Source organism: Chelonoidis abingdonii, chromosome 6 (assembly GCF_003597395.2).
Source record: "Chelonoidis abingdonii isolate Lonesome George chromosome 6, CheloAbing_2.0, whole genome shotgun sequence".
Lineage (NCBI taxonomy): Eukaryota > Metazoa > Chordata > Testudines > Testudinidae > Chelonoidis > Chelonoidis abingdonii.
In genome coordinates, this window is record NC_133774.1 from 49,838,439 (window position 1) to 49,853,084 (window position 14,646).

The following is a 14,646-nucleotide window of genomic DNA, read 5'->3' on the forward strand; positions in this document are numbered from 1 at the left end:
GTTACAGAACTGAAGATGATTTTCCTATAACATGCAGTTTGGGTTAAAAAAAAACAAAACAAACAAAACAAATGGCAGTGTGTTTTCTCACCTCTTAAAATCATTTGCATGTAATAACAGCATGGAGCCTAAGTAGCTCGATTAGCATGCAGCCTACCAAAAGTTGATTGTTGGTTGGTGTGACCACTCAATAGCAAATGTGAAATGTTTGGCTTCTGAAAGAGAGGGAAACCTTTATTAAAAGAAACTCTCACATGGGGCTCAGTGCTCTTGTGGGTAGTGGTCTAGCCTGTCAGCTCTGGAAACTTGGGCTTGAATTTCCTCTCTGGTTAAAAAGGGATTGGGTGGTCTGCTCGTAAGGCCTGAGCCTGCTCCCATTGAAGACAGTGGATGATTTTTCCATTGACTTCACTGGGAGCAGGATTGGACTGCTCACAAAATCACCCCATAATGTTTCATGACTGGCAGTCTCTGCTCAAGAGGGACCTAGGAATAGAACAGTAAAGGTGCTGAAATTTGTTGGCCAACTCCCATTGGCTTCAGTGAAGCTGGGATTTGTTCTTAAATGAATATTGACTACAAATTTGTTTCAGAAATTTGAGTTAAAATGGTTCAAACTGGTGTAGCTAGATTGGAGTAAACAAACTATGGCCTGCAGACATCAACAGATCAGACTGATCTTTTGACAGCTCCGTCCATCTATATGGTAACTACTAAAATAAAAGGAGTTGCATGGAGACTGGATTATATAAATAGTGTGGTGTGAAATTCTGCCTTTAGTCACACTTTTGCAACCTTACTGAAGTCAAGGGAATTGCAAGGGCATGGTTGAGGCTATGTCTACCCTTGCACTTTTGTTGAAATAACTTATGTCACTCAGAGGTGTGAAAAAAGACCTCTCTGAGGGCTGGTCTACACTAGGGGAGGGGATCGATCTAAGATACACAACTTCAGCTACGTGAATAACGTAGCTGAAGTCGAAGTATCTTAGAACAAGTTACCTACCATCCTCAAGGCGCGGGATCGATGTCCGCAGCTCCCCCTGTCGACTCCGCTACCGCCGTTTGCGTTGGTGGAGTTCTGGAGTCGACAGGAGCGCGTTCGCGGATCGATATATCGCGTCTAGATGAGACGAAATATGTCGATCCCCGAGAAATCAATTGCTACCCGCCGATATGGCTGGTAGTGAAGACGTACCCTGAGTGACATAAGTTACACCAATAAAAGTGCTAGTGTGGACAGCACTAAGTAGCTACCGCTGCTCATTGGGGGTGGTTTAATTAGCTCTTTCCTGTCCTCATAGAGCGGCTACACAGGAGATCTTACAGGGCGCAGCTGCATCGGTACAGCAATGCCATTATAAGATCTCTAGTGTAGAAATGGCCTAAATGTAGATGCTCAGCAGCTCTCTGCGGCTTCTCTCATCTTTATAGACCAAATATTGTAAAACTAGGAGGAGCTGCTCAGAGAAAGGGCATGTCCAAACTGACGACTCTGGGATGGAGGGAGGGAAACAAGGACACGAAGATGGAGAAACACACACAGGGCGAGAAAGAGGTGGAGGAAAACAGTGCCATAGTCATGGGTGACTTATGAATGATTATTTATTTTATTTGATTGATTGGTTGATAGATTGCAAAAGTCTCATTTACTTCATGGAGCCAGGATTTCATTTTCTTTCATAACTTTATTCTTACTGCTGTTAAGAGATTGTCCAATCAATCAATTTATGATCAAGTCTCATAATCTTTGGCAATATTTTTTTCTGTGTTTTCTGGAAATTTTTGGTGTGGTTCTTTGTGTGTGTGCATGTGGTTTTTTTGTGGGTTTTGTACCCTAGTATATGCATTAGTCCTTAACCTGAAACCATAAGAGGGCACTCTTGTTTCACCCAAATATATAAAATCACAATTTCACTTGCAGGTATCTTCATATCCAGTATATTCAGCAGCATTGCTACATGGTGGAGGAAGAAGAGTAGGAAATCCAGGTACAAAACGCTCAGTCTGGGTTTTGTGACTACTACAATTGAAAAGTGATATTGAGTGTCTAGCAAGTAAAAGATTCCTTGAGTCTGTTAAGTCATTTAATTGCTTGGATAATCTGTTTTGCCATGTAAAACACTAGTCTCGGTTTTGTAATCCTTTGAGCAAACCTGGGTAAATCATAAGACAGAGTAAGGAAAAACTGGACTTCTGAAAAATAAAGGGGTTTAAATGTTAGCCGTCACTTAAATTTACTCCAGAATGTTAGTGACAAAATTCCATGTCGTTTCTCGCTTCAGATACTTAGAGTTTTTTGTGTTTTTTTATTTTATTTTATTTTAATTTCTACAATGTCCCTATCACCTCTAGGTGCACTAAGATTAAAAATTTAAAACCACATTTCATACATTATTCATTTGCTTAGAATTACATACAATGACATCATTTGGTAAAATATAGAAAATGTAACTGCAGCAGTTCATCAGATTGCTTAAATCAGATTCAGGTAATACGGTTCTTTCTAACTCCAAAGACAAATCTTTACTAGACTCACTCAATGTAACATTGTGAGGTCACTTATTTTTTCAAACTTTTTTTGTCAACTTTATTTGTCAACTTTATCAGTCTGTTCTACAAGATACTGTGTTAACAACACAGAAGAGTACTATATGCTTTCCAGACAGGTTTTTCTTTGACTTGTTTTTATTTTGGTCTGACCTTGCTGCCAGTGAAGTCAATCTGAGCAGAATCAAGCCCTTTCTTCACACGATCTAATTTCTTATTTTGTACTTCATCAGATTACACCTTACTGCTATTGCCCCTTGTAGTAGGCTGGAATAGGTAATGAAAGACTGTAATATACTTACGATATAGAATGAGAAGCTAAGAAACCTTGTGTTTTACTCATCTCTGCTACAGACTTCCTGCATGATCCTGAGCAATTTACTTGATCTTTCTGTTCTTCTTAGTTTCCACATCTGTAAAATAGGTGTAATACTTACCTACTTCACAGGGACTTTGTAAGGCATAATTGATTGACATCTGGACAGCACTTCGTGATCCCTGCTCTATAGTAGTCAAAGGTATTGTCACTATTGTGTAGTAATTGTTTCTTAAAGTCAGACTGGGTAGTAGGTTAATACTGGACCTCATTGATTGATTCCCACCAAACAGAAGGAAAAATACGTTAAATGTATTCAGCCAAAAGAAAAACAGAAGTGCTGTCCAGAGTGTGTCTGTCATAGAAGTACAAGTGGATTTTGTTTTGTAAGTGCAGAAAGCTGTCGTTTGCATGCAGTTCTGCCTGTAAGATGTGCAGTTATTCAGTTTGCACTCCACACATTGTTCACATGAAAAGAGCACATACTAAATTGGCATGCATAATTGTTGAGGCTATGTTTGAAAAACTGACATGTAATATGTATTCTTGGCTGTTTCTCCACACCTCATCTGTACATGTTAAAGACCATTAGTGCAAATTAGAACAAAATGCTACAAATTCATTGATTCCAACTTCTGGATGTTCCTTCATGTATAATTGGAGACATATTGATGCTTCACATGTATTACTTAGTTAAAGATGTCAGTTTGGCTTCATTTGCAAGCAGGTGGCTGCACTACAGAATTGTCCAGTTAAATGCCAGTTAGTTAGATAGTACTTGTCAGGCAAGCAATTCAGAATGCAGATTTTTAAAATGCAGTATGCTAATTTTAATGACACAACTCTAAGCAATTTTTTCATCCAGAATTGTGAGATGAAGAGACTTGTATGTTATATATTGTATATTGTATGTCGTATATTTAACAATATATGTTAAATATGTGCCTATATTCACAGAAGAACATACTGGTGAACACCTTCTGGGGTCATTTAGCAGGCATAGGTTAGTCCTTTTGTTCATTTGTCTGCATTATTCCATTATGAAAATCTAACATTTCCTCCTCCATGTATTCAAATGAAATCAATCACTTGCCTTTGTGGTTCTATTTGAGTGAACTTTAGTATCTATGTAGAGTTAAAGGTAAATTCTGAAAAGACTTTGTCAAGAAAAGTAGTAGGTAAATTTCTTTATGTAATAGCATTACCAGGTGTCTGTTTTTTGACTGGAACACCCTGTTGAAAAGGGCTCCTGGTGGTTCTGGTTAGCACCACTGACCAGGCCGTTAAAAGTCTGTTTGGCAGGGCTGGCAGGCTCCCTACCTGGCTCTGCATGGCTCCCTGGAAGCAGCAACATGTCCCTTGGCTCCTAGGCAGAGGTGTGGTTGGGGGCTCTGCGCATTGCCCCCACCCCAGGCGCTGGCTCCACAGCTCCCATTGGCCAGGAACCGTGGCTAATGGAAGCTGCAGGGCTGTGGCTGTAGACAGTGTGTAAAGCCAACTGGCCGTGCTTCCACCTAGGAGCTGAGGGACATTGTTGGAGAAAAACATAGTTCTCACTCTCTGGTTGGGTGCAGCAAAGGCAGATACTTTATTCTCAAGCAATTGCATAGTGAGAACTATGTTTCCTCTTCTGGGGAGCCCCCCAAGGTAAGTTCCACCCAGAGCCCACACCCCTCATCCCCTCCTGCACCCCAATCCCCAGCCCTGAGCCTCCTCCCGCACCCAAACTCCCTCCTGTAGCCCATACCAGCTTCCACACCCCAATCCTCTGCCTCAGCCCAGAGCCACCTCCCACACTCTGAACCCCTCAGCTCCACCCCCATCCTGGAGCCCCCTCCTGCACCCCAACCGCCTGCCCCAGCCTGGTGAAAATGAGCAAGGGTTGGGGACAGCAAGCAACAGAAGGGGGGGATGGATTGAGCAGAGGGTGAGGGGCAGGGCAGGGGCGGGGCTTAGGAGAAGGGCAAGCCTGTTCAGTTTTGTGCAGTTAGAAAGTTGGCAACCCTATTATGTAAACACAAATCATCAATGCTCTGGTATTACCATCTCTTTAGACTTTTCCAATGCGTATTTCAAATTCTTTCTGATTTAATTTAAGCCTCACCTCTCCTATATCTCAGTACACAGCTGATTATTAAGGGGAGAAAGTATTGCCTGTATTTCCAAATTACTGAGAGTCCTTTTACTAAACTAGGCTATACATGATTTTTCATACTGCAATGGTTCCTTCTTCAGGACATGCTCAGGCATGCTCTGGAGGCTTGGAAAATTGCCAGAAAATATGCAGCCCAAATAAAATAGTGACACTTTCATTTTTACCACTTTCAGCAGTAATCGTATCTCTAACTTAATTAAAAACAGTAACCTAAAAGCAAAAAGAACTTTACAGATGCAAATCGACAATCAGAATAAATGTCTTACTAATGATATCACTACAAATGGTTAAAGCTCTGCCTACCCTACATGTTTTACCATGCTTAAGTACTATGCTGAAACATGGGAAAATGTGGAGTGCAGAGAAAGAGGCTTAGACGCAACTAACTTATCTAAATCAATATTTAGAGCAGAAAGATAATTTGAACTTTTGGAACCAAACTAACCTACAAGCTTTGGTTATTTTTTTCTCTGAACAGGAATAGTTCAAGGTTTCAGACCAGTTTAACCTCTACTTATGTAGAATTTCTTCATATGTAAATTATTTTTCCTGTAAGAGGTCTTATTATACATAGCAATAGAGACTGCAGCAGCATTACAATAACAGTGAATTTCTCTTTCACTGAGGTTATTTTAAAAAATGCTACTGGTATCAATGAAGGATTAAACCTCACAAAAAGCCTGTAACCTTGTGCATAATGCATAAACTATATTGCAAAAACCCAAGTCAGTTGTTTCCTTTATGCATAAGAACAGTAAAGACTCAAATAAATGCTATGAGGGAGTAAGTAAATGCATTTAAAACAAAAACAAAAGGGTCAATCTAGTTAAGTTGAAATGGGTGGATGAGGATATTGAAGAGGATATTATACTTAGGAGAACTGCTGGGAAACAGCCTCTGTGCTTATTGATGTCCTAGTCTAACCAAGAAGTTAAAAAGTTAGATCTAAACCACAGAAATACCAAACCAAGTGACACATATCATTTCTGTGAAAATATTATGGAATCAGGTGAACACAGCCAGCCTAATTGTCCAACTTCACGGAGCAAGAACAGAGATTTGAGACTCCAATGTAGCACTTCCTATTCTGGCAGAGCTTTCAAAAAGTGTCCCTTTGTTGAAACTCACTTGATGACGTGCAAAGTTCAGATGGCCTCTGAGGTAGTGCTTTTTCCAGTTGTACTTGGTAAATAGCGCAGCAGTAAAATGCACAAAGCTACATTCACACAAACCTGCTTTAAAATAACACTCTGGGTCTGCCCTGGATCCATGGAATTCTCGTTTGAACTGTCTCTCAGTATTTACATGGCCCATATCAGTCACCATACAAGCTGAATGCCTCCCAAGTACTCAACAATAGAAATAACAATCTCTCTCTTTCTTCCTTACCAGCCTGAATCAAATCTGAAACTCTGTCCTGAACACACATCCTGGTCAGGGCATTTGAGCTCATATGGAATTACCCACTGTTCTGAAGTTGTTGCAATACCTGTGCACAGTATACAGGGCTTGACCCTGCACTTTTAAAGTCAGTGGGAACTTTGCCAATGACTTTAATGGGTGCAGGATCAGGGCCTGACCTATCTGGGTGGGATATAATGTGAAAGAGGTGGGGAAATAGGTTGAAGATTGTATAATAAGTAAAGTCCTAAAACTAACTCAGAAAAGATTGAGATCGATACCAAATTCTAAATTTTTAGACGTTAGTGCCCCAAGTTTCACCCATAACAAAATATGCAATCCCATCAGATGAACAAAACCATGCACACCATTTAAATACATGTACAAACTGGTACTTAGATACGCTTTCCTTCTGTTTGTCTGTACAAATGTGGCTTTGCACTCAAATGTTAGTACAGGTACCTTTTTGTGCATTCACTTTAGATAATAGTACCAGAAAATTGGAGATAAGCAAATTCCTTGATCATTCAGGGACCTTGCTAGATGACTTATTCCATTCTTTCATTTAATTACCATTTGTCACTAAAAGTCTTTAAGAAAAAGACTAGCTAAACCACTGAAGTGATTAATGTAGAGTACAATCTGACTGTAAGAGCTTGGACTAGATCAGTGGATCCCAAACTGTGGTCTTGTGGGTCCACAGAGCACTGGCTTGTGGTCTGTGAATGGATGGAAGATGACATGGGGATGACTCCTCCACCTACGTCAGTTTTCTGCTTCCAGGCTTTTTCTTGCAGTCTGCAGGGCTGTAAAGAATAGCTCTCTCCACTGGGGGCCACTGCTACATATGAAGAGAAGAGGAAAATGGGAGCTGCCTGCAGGGACCAGAGCTCAACACTGGGATGGGAGCAACCTGCAGGATAGAAGCCAGGAGTTGCTAATGGAGCTGGAGCCGCTGGTTGAAGAAAGGAACCTAGCAAAGAGAAAATGGAATTTGCAGAGAGTGAGCATAAGAACTAGGCACTAGTCAAAACAGAGCTTCAGTGTGACGTAAGTGGTACATTATCTTTGTGCTAGTCCTCTGCACAAGGGTTGACCTCTCCTGGTAAGAAGATGATCAGGTAACTATTTTCAGGGAGTAGAGAAAAAATGAGAGATGTAGGGCAAGGGGAGATTGAGAGGAGTTGGAAAATAGCAGATGGGTGGGGGAAATACGATGAAAAGCAAAACTAGTGAGTTTTTTAAATGACAAAACATTTATTGCTTTAAAGATGGTTAGAAACCTGCCTGGAAAATATCAATATAAAAAGCAAATCAATTTTCATTTGCAGGACTACAAAAAAAAATTGTTATCATTGCCATATACATTGATTGATAGATTCTTAACATAATTGCTTAAAAGAAACCAAATTGCCTTTTTTTCTATTGTGTCATGTAACATTAAATTTTATGGAAACCACATAGTACACCGCTAGTACACAGTGGTGCGACTCCATTGATTTCAGTGGGGCTACTGGTGATTTACAGCAGTGCAAATGCCCAGAGACTCAGGCCCCCAAACTCTGAGTTATATTAGTGCAATCTCATTGACTTTGGAGTTTTATCAGTGTTACTGAGATGGAAATGACAAAGGAGGAGAAAGACCTGAGTGCATTGGTTGATCACAGGATGCCTGTGGGCCCTCCATGTGATGATGTGGCTGTGAAAAAGGCTAATGCAATCCTAGGAAGCATCAGGCAAGATGTTTTCAGTAGAGATAGGGAAGTGCCATTATACAAGGCACTAGTGAGACCTTTTCTGTGTGCAATTCTAGTCTCCCATGCTTAAGAAACATGAATTTGAACTGGAACATGTGCAGAGAAGGGCTACTAGGATGATCAGAGGAAGGAAAACTTACCTTACAAGAAGATACTCAAGGAGCTTGGCTTGTTTAGCCAAATCAAATGAAGGCTGAGGGGACATATGATTGTGCTGTATACATTCATCAGAGGATAAATACTAGGGAGCATAGGTGATGGGTGTGGGGGGAGGGGAGGGGTCTAGGGTGACCAGATAGCATGTGTGGAAAATTGGGATGCGGGGGGATAATAGGAGCCTTTATAAGAAAAAAACCCGAAAATAGGGACTATCCCTATAAAATCGGGACATCTATCTGGTCAGCCTAGAGGGATCACCTCTGCCGGGGTGGGAGTCGGTAGCCGCAGCTGCACTGCAGAGACGTGCCTGGGAAAGGCACCAGCAGCTAGCAATCCCACTGATCCCCACCAGGTGGCGCCCAGAGCAGGTAAGCGAGACAGGGTGGCAGCCCAGCTCTCTGCCAGAGAGGGTGCGGGGAAGCAGTTCTGTCCCTTCCTGGCTGGCAGCCGCAGTTACCTGCTCAGGTACATGTCTGGGCTAGCCTGCCTGAGTGCCACTGACTGGGGTGAGCAAAGGGAGCCAGGGGAGGAAGGGGGGCCTGGGGATGGTGGGGGACTGGTGGAGGCAGCAAGGGGCCGGGAGTGGGATGGGGGAGGCATATGAGGTGAGGGGCCATGGGGTGGCTAGGTGGGTGTCTAGGGGAGGCAGCGGGACCTAGGGAGGAAGGGTGGGTGTCTGGGGGAGCCATGGGATGGATGAATGGGAGGGTGGGGGAGGCAGTGGGGGGCCACAAGGGCAGTGGGTGTGAGGGGAGGCAGCAGGGTCCTGCAGGGATGGGGGATATGTGGAGGGCCAGGGAAGGCAGTGGGGTCAGGGGTGATGGGTGGGTGTCTGGGGGGAGAAAGCAGGACCAGAGGCCATGGGGTGGAAAGGTGGGGTGCTGGGGGAGACAGTGGGAGCCGGGGGGAAGGGTGGGCATCTGAGGGAGGCAGCGAAGCTAGGGGCAATTGGGGGAGTGTCTGGGGGAGGCAGCAGGAGCCATGGGGTGGATGAGTGGGGGGGCTGGGGGAGACAGTGGAGCCAGGGGAAATGGGGGCTGGGCAGGCCTGGGAAGGCAGTGGGGAGCCACAGGGGCAATGGGGGAGGCAGCAGGCACCATGGGTGGGGTTCTGGGGAGGCAGTGGGAGCCAGGGGAAATAGGGGGTGGGTGGGGAGTCTGTGTGGGGGCCAGAGGAGCAATAAGGGAGTAGGGGAGGCAGGGTGGGCCAGGGGGATGGGGAGGGCTGGAAGGTCTGGGGGAGGTATCAGGGACAGGGACAATGAGTGGGGGACTAGAGGAGGGAGTGGGGGTGCCAAAATACAAATTTGCCCCAGGTGCCATTTTCCCTAAGGCCAGCCCTGGCAGGGCTGACCTTAAAGGTGGACAGTCTTGTATTTTGGTGCCCTGGCCCCCACTGCCTCTCCCCCCATTGTCCCTGTGTTCTGTGATCAAGGGAGCACCATGGTCAAGAGGCTGTTGCTGGCGGCTGCCTTGACAGTCACCAGGAAGTTGACCATGGCTATAATGGCGGGAGGGGGGGCTGCCATTGTGCTCCCCGCTATCAGGAGTTACCAGTTGCCTAAGTTAAGTGTTAATGTTGACACAAGAAACAATGGATATAAACTGGCCATCAACAAGTTTCAGCTAGAAATCAGACAAAGGTTTCTAACCATCAGAGGAGTGAAGTTCTGGAACAGCCTTCCAAGGGGAGCAGTGTTTGTGTGGAGGGGGGTGAGGGGGACACAAACTGGCACAAAATAAACACAAACTGGCTTCAAGACTGAGCTTGGTAAGTTTATGGAGGGGATGATATGATGAGATTGCCTACAATGGTATGTATGGCCCATCTGCGATTGCTAGTAGCAAAAATCCCAACAGCTGGAGATGGGGCACTAGATGGGGAGGGCTTGGAGTTACTACACAGAATTATTTCCCAGGTGTCTGGTGGGTCTAACATGCTCAGGGTCTAACTGATTACCGTATTTGGGGTCGGGAAGGAATTTTCCTCCAGGTCAGAATGGCCAAGACTCTCACCTTCCTCTGCAACATGAGACATAAGTCGCTTGCTGGTTTAAACTAGTGTAAATGTTGGATTCTCTGTAAACTGAAATCTTTAAATCATGATTTGAGGATTTCAGTGACTCAGCCAGAGGTTAGGTGTCTATGACAGGCGTGAGTGGGTGAGGTTCTGTGGCCTGCAACATGCAGGAGGTCAGACTAGATGATCATGATGGTCCCTTCTGGCCTTAATGTCTATGTGCAGAATTTGGCCTACAGGGGCTACCAAATTTCAGCCTTTATTTTGCTTTGCATTTCAAAGCCATGCAGTGAGGACATCTAAGGGGGATGGCCAGATTACAATCCCTGGAAGGAAATCTAAAATAGTTTTTCCCCTTCCTCTCAAAAGTTGAGTTTTTTCCTTTTGTCTTTTCCCATAAAATGGGCAACCAGTAATAGTTTTCATCGAGAATCACTATATTTTAACCTTCTTTCCAAACACTTACAAATATCTTTGGCATTCAAGAAGAAAATATTGTGCTACATCAAATGGGAACTATATTTTAGAGGCAGATTGGAGAAACCCATACAAATAAATAGATAAGAAAAACAAGTGTGGGCCATTGAGAGGTGTGCGTGGCTGTATCCTCCTGAGATGTGTCTGACACTGGTATGGCTGTTGTACAGTGTTAATTAGATCATTCTAATTAATTCAGTCAAAGTGTAAATTAGGAAGGAATGAAGAAAAATTACCTTTGAAGGCTGCTAATACATTTAACCCCATGCTGTTTATTTAGCAGTCTAACAAAATAATGATGTTAAGAGTTAAACAAGGCACCAGACCAGGACACAGCTGTTAATAGCATTAAATATGAGATTGCAGTTTGTGCTGCAGGCACGTAAGCCTGGTCTGTGCTTTCAAAGGTTTGCCAGTACAGCTGTATCAGCAGACCCTGCTAGTGTAGATGTGGTTCATATTGGCAAAAAAGTCCTGTTTCTGGTGCAGTTCATACCATTGTTCTGGGTGAAATAAGCTATGCTAGCAAAAGGACTTTTTTCGGGAGTATGACTGATCTAAAAGTGTATTGCTAAACCAGTTTAGTTAAAATGGTGCAACTTCTGTGAGTGGATGAGGCCTGAGTTGAGGATGGACTAAGATAGTATGGCCAACCCCAAATGTTCAAAAATCCAAAACCCCTTAAAGTCAATGGGAGACTTTTCAATGACTTCAGTGAGCACTGGATCAGGCCCTTGGTTTCTCGGCTACAGCATCTTTTACAAGACGCTGCTTACTCTGCATGAGTTCTGAGAAATTCACATACCCAAACAGGCTTTAAATGTATTTTGTTACATACAGATGTGCAATATCTTAATATCTCTGTATCTCTTGTGCCTAATTTCATAATGCTATTTTGTATTTAAAAAAACAGAACAAAACTGTAACAAATTACCCTTTCATTTGCTCACCACTGCACCATTTTCTATTTCCTTATGCATGCCCCTAGGCTTCCTGGAATTCCTCATGATGTGCTCCTGCTGTAAATTGACTGTGTGCATATCTGTATTCTAGGGAGTATTTTGAATCCAGACATATGCATGAAAAAGGAAACAGATAATATGAATTGGCGTTTGGCCTGTTTATTATTATAACTTCAGATGACATTTTTCATTGTGAAGAAAGAATGAACTCCCCAAACTGACCTATCCAGAGAGCTTAAAGTCATTTCCGTTTTCTTCCTGTAGCTATTAGAGACCATTTAAAAAACAAACAAACCCAAAACAAACGCTCCCCCCCAAATCTCCTTACATATTTTGGTAGCAAGTTTGAAGAACTTTATGACAGTATCAGATTTCTTATCTACTAAAATGTAGTAAGCTGCTCAGTGTCTTTATATAATATTACTGTATGCTTAGATGTTTATTTTTAAAATCAGCCTTCTTGCCAATTAGTTTTTTCCGCCCTGCTAATTAGCAAATAATTAAAGTCAGGCCGAAGTTTGCGCTCCTGAATTACTTTATTGTATAAGCGTTAAGCGATAAAACTAAAACGGCTTAATGAAAACGCAATCACAACCGACTGTTTTATCTCAGCAGATAGAAGGAACCCCAGCGTGCAGTTTCTCTGGGCACTGTAGTTTGCTTTGAATCCTGCGCTGCTGACTATTGGTTGGGGAACACGTGGAGGGAGACGCGTTGCTAGAACAGAAACTGCCCGCTCGCATATAGCTCAGACTGAGAACGTGCCGTAGCGTTCCCAGGTTCGCAGCAGATGCTTCAAGCGCAGAGCCTGTTTTTCTCCCAGGGAGGAGGATCCTAGCGGGCTGCAGATGGAGTTGCCAACAGCTGCTTTGTTCTGCTCCCAGCTCACTGAACTAGCTTTATCATCGCACAGAGAAGCGTTTAAAGACAAACTGTCCTACCTCGCTTGCCGCTTCCCAAGGCTTCCCACGTGTGATTGAGTCACCCTGTTCCTTTGCATTGCATTAGGCTGGGGAATTTCTGCACAAAGTTAACAAGCTCTATGACATGCCTTATTATTTCTGCAAACATAGCGTAAGCCTTTTTATATGCAGTCAGATCTCTGATGGGTTTTTGTCAGCGTGGTGTCCCCTTGCACCCTGTAACGTATATCTGAGCCCATCCCATGTAGCTCATCTCTTAAAATACACCTAATAGCACATCTCCTCTGTTACCGTCTGTAGCATTTTGCAGATCGACTCTGTCTCATTCCTTTGGTGCGGAGAGCCGAGCTCTCCGGTGGGGGGCGTGTCCCTGCGGTGTGCCAGGCAATGGAGACGGCACCGATGCCACGGCAGAAATCGGTCCCAGACGCTGGAGGAGCCACCTTTGGCTCCTTGTTGTCTGAAACGGCTGGGGAGAAGCCTCTGTCTAGCAGATAAGTCCAAGGGAGATGGGGGGTGTGGCCCTTGCTAAGTGCACTGGGATCCACCGGGCCGCACAGGACGTGGGGAGGGAGATGCTGGGCTCGGCTCCGCGCTGGGTACATTGGGCGCACATGTCTTGCGGCTCCTGTAGCCCGGGCTGGGCGAGGTGCCCCATCCATGCCGCGGAGCCTCTTCCCTTTGTGTCCCTCCCCCCGCTGGCCCATGTGACAGCATTGCTTGCAGCCTCCCCGCTGCTCCGCTAACTCGCGTCCTCCCCCGGCCTTCCCCTCCCCCCCGTGTGTCACTCAGCCTCTTTGCATATGTGCCCCCCACCCTCCCGGCCGCAGCCCATATACCCGCTTCCCCGCGCCGCAAATCGCAGCAGCCGGCGAGCGGCCGCCTCCTGCAGCAGCAGCAGCAGCGCCTCCGCCTCCACTTCCACTTCCACTCCGCGCAAGCGCTCGCCCGGTCCGAGTGCGGCTGCCTGCGGGTCTCCAGTCCGCAGCCCGGGCTACAGTGGGGAGGCACCGCAGCCCCCCGGCGCGGCGCGGCGCGGCCGGGCAGGAGACGGGAGGAAGGAGCGAACTGGAGGGCGCCGGCCGCCGGGGAAGGGGCGGGACAGGCTCCCGCAGCCTCTCGCCTGCCCTGAGCTGCGGCAGTGAGGAGCCCAGCGCCGCGGCTGTAAGTTCCTGCGCGCGGACCTGTTGCGGGGCCCGGCCGGGCGGGCTGGCGGGGGGCTGCTGGCCGCAGGCGGGAAGAGGGACGGGCGGGTGTTCGGGCAGCGCTCGGGGAAGGACGGAGCAGCTCTTCCCTCCCTGCTGGCGATGCGCTCATGGCAGGACGCGTTTCTGCGTCCCCAACCCCGGGAAGAGGGAGGCTGTGGGGAGGAGAGGACTGCGCTAGGCTTCTTCGCTCCCTGCGCAGGAATCGCTCTGATTCTCACCCTAAAGCGAAGCGAGCAGCGTGAGGGACCCGTTGCCATAGACAGCCTTGCGAGTGGCTGAAAAGGTGCCTTGGCAGGGAGCGGAAAACCCTCCGAGCTTAGCAGACTCGGTGCAACTTGTTCCATGCATAGATCAGCTGGCGCTTTGATTCCTTGTATTGCAAAATTAAGCAGCCCTGCGCTGAGGCTGTTAAGTTGGGAGATATTTTTATCTCGCTGCCAGGGCGCATTTTCAGCTGCCTCATAGCTTTTTTACTGTACATATGAACTGAGTCTGTATATTGATCTCTAACTGAATATTGAACGACTGTGTGGGCTTGATGGTCACATCAGACCACCCAAATGGTAGATTCTCTGCATTAGTAAGCATCCTGTGTTCACTCCTGAAAGCAGATCCGCTTGTTTGTGCACCATGTGCCCATTGCAACCTTTTGAAGGAAAATGCAACACTGGTGGATAGATATTTGCTCTAACCGTGAGACAGTTATGGTATGTGTCTGTC

The 14,646-nt window shown here is 45.5% G+C and overlaps 1 protein-coding gene across 1 annotated transcript in view; it reads left to right on the forward strand.

Annotated features, from left to right (window-relative positions):
- The window catches only part of FAM169A (family with sequence similarity 169 member A), a 244,951-nt gene that overhangs the window by 135,771 nt on the left and 94,534 nt on the right, over positions 1-14,646 (forward strand). The gene's annotated exons all lie outside the window — the stretch shown is intronic.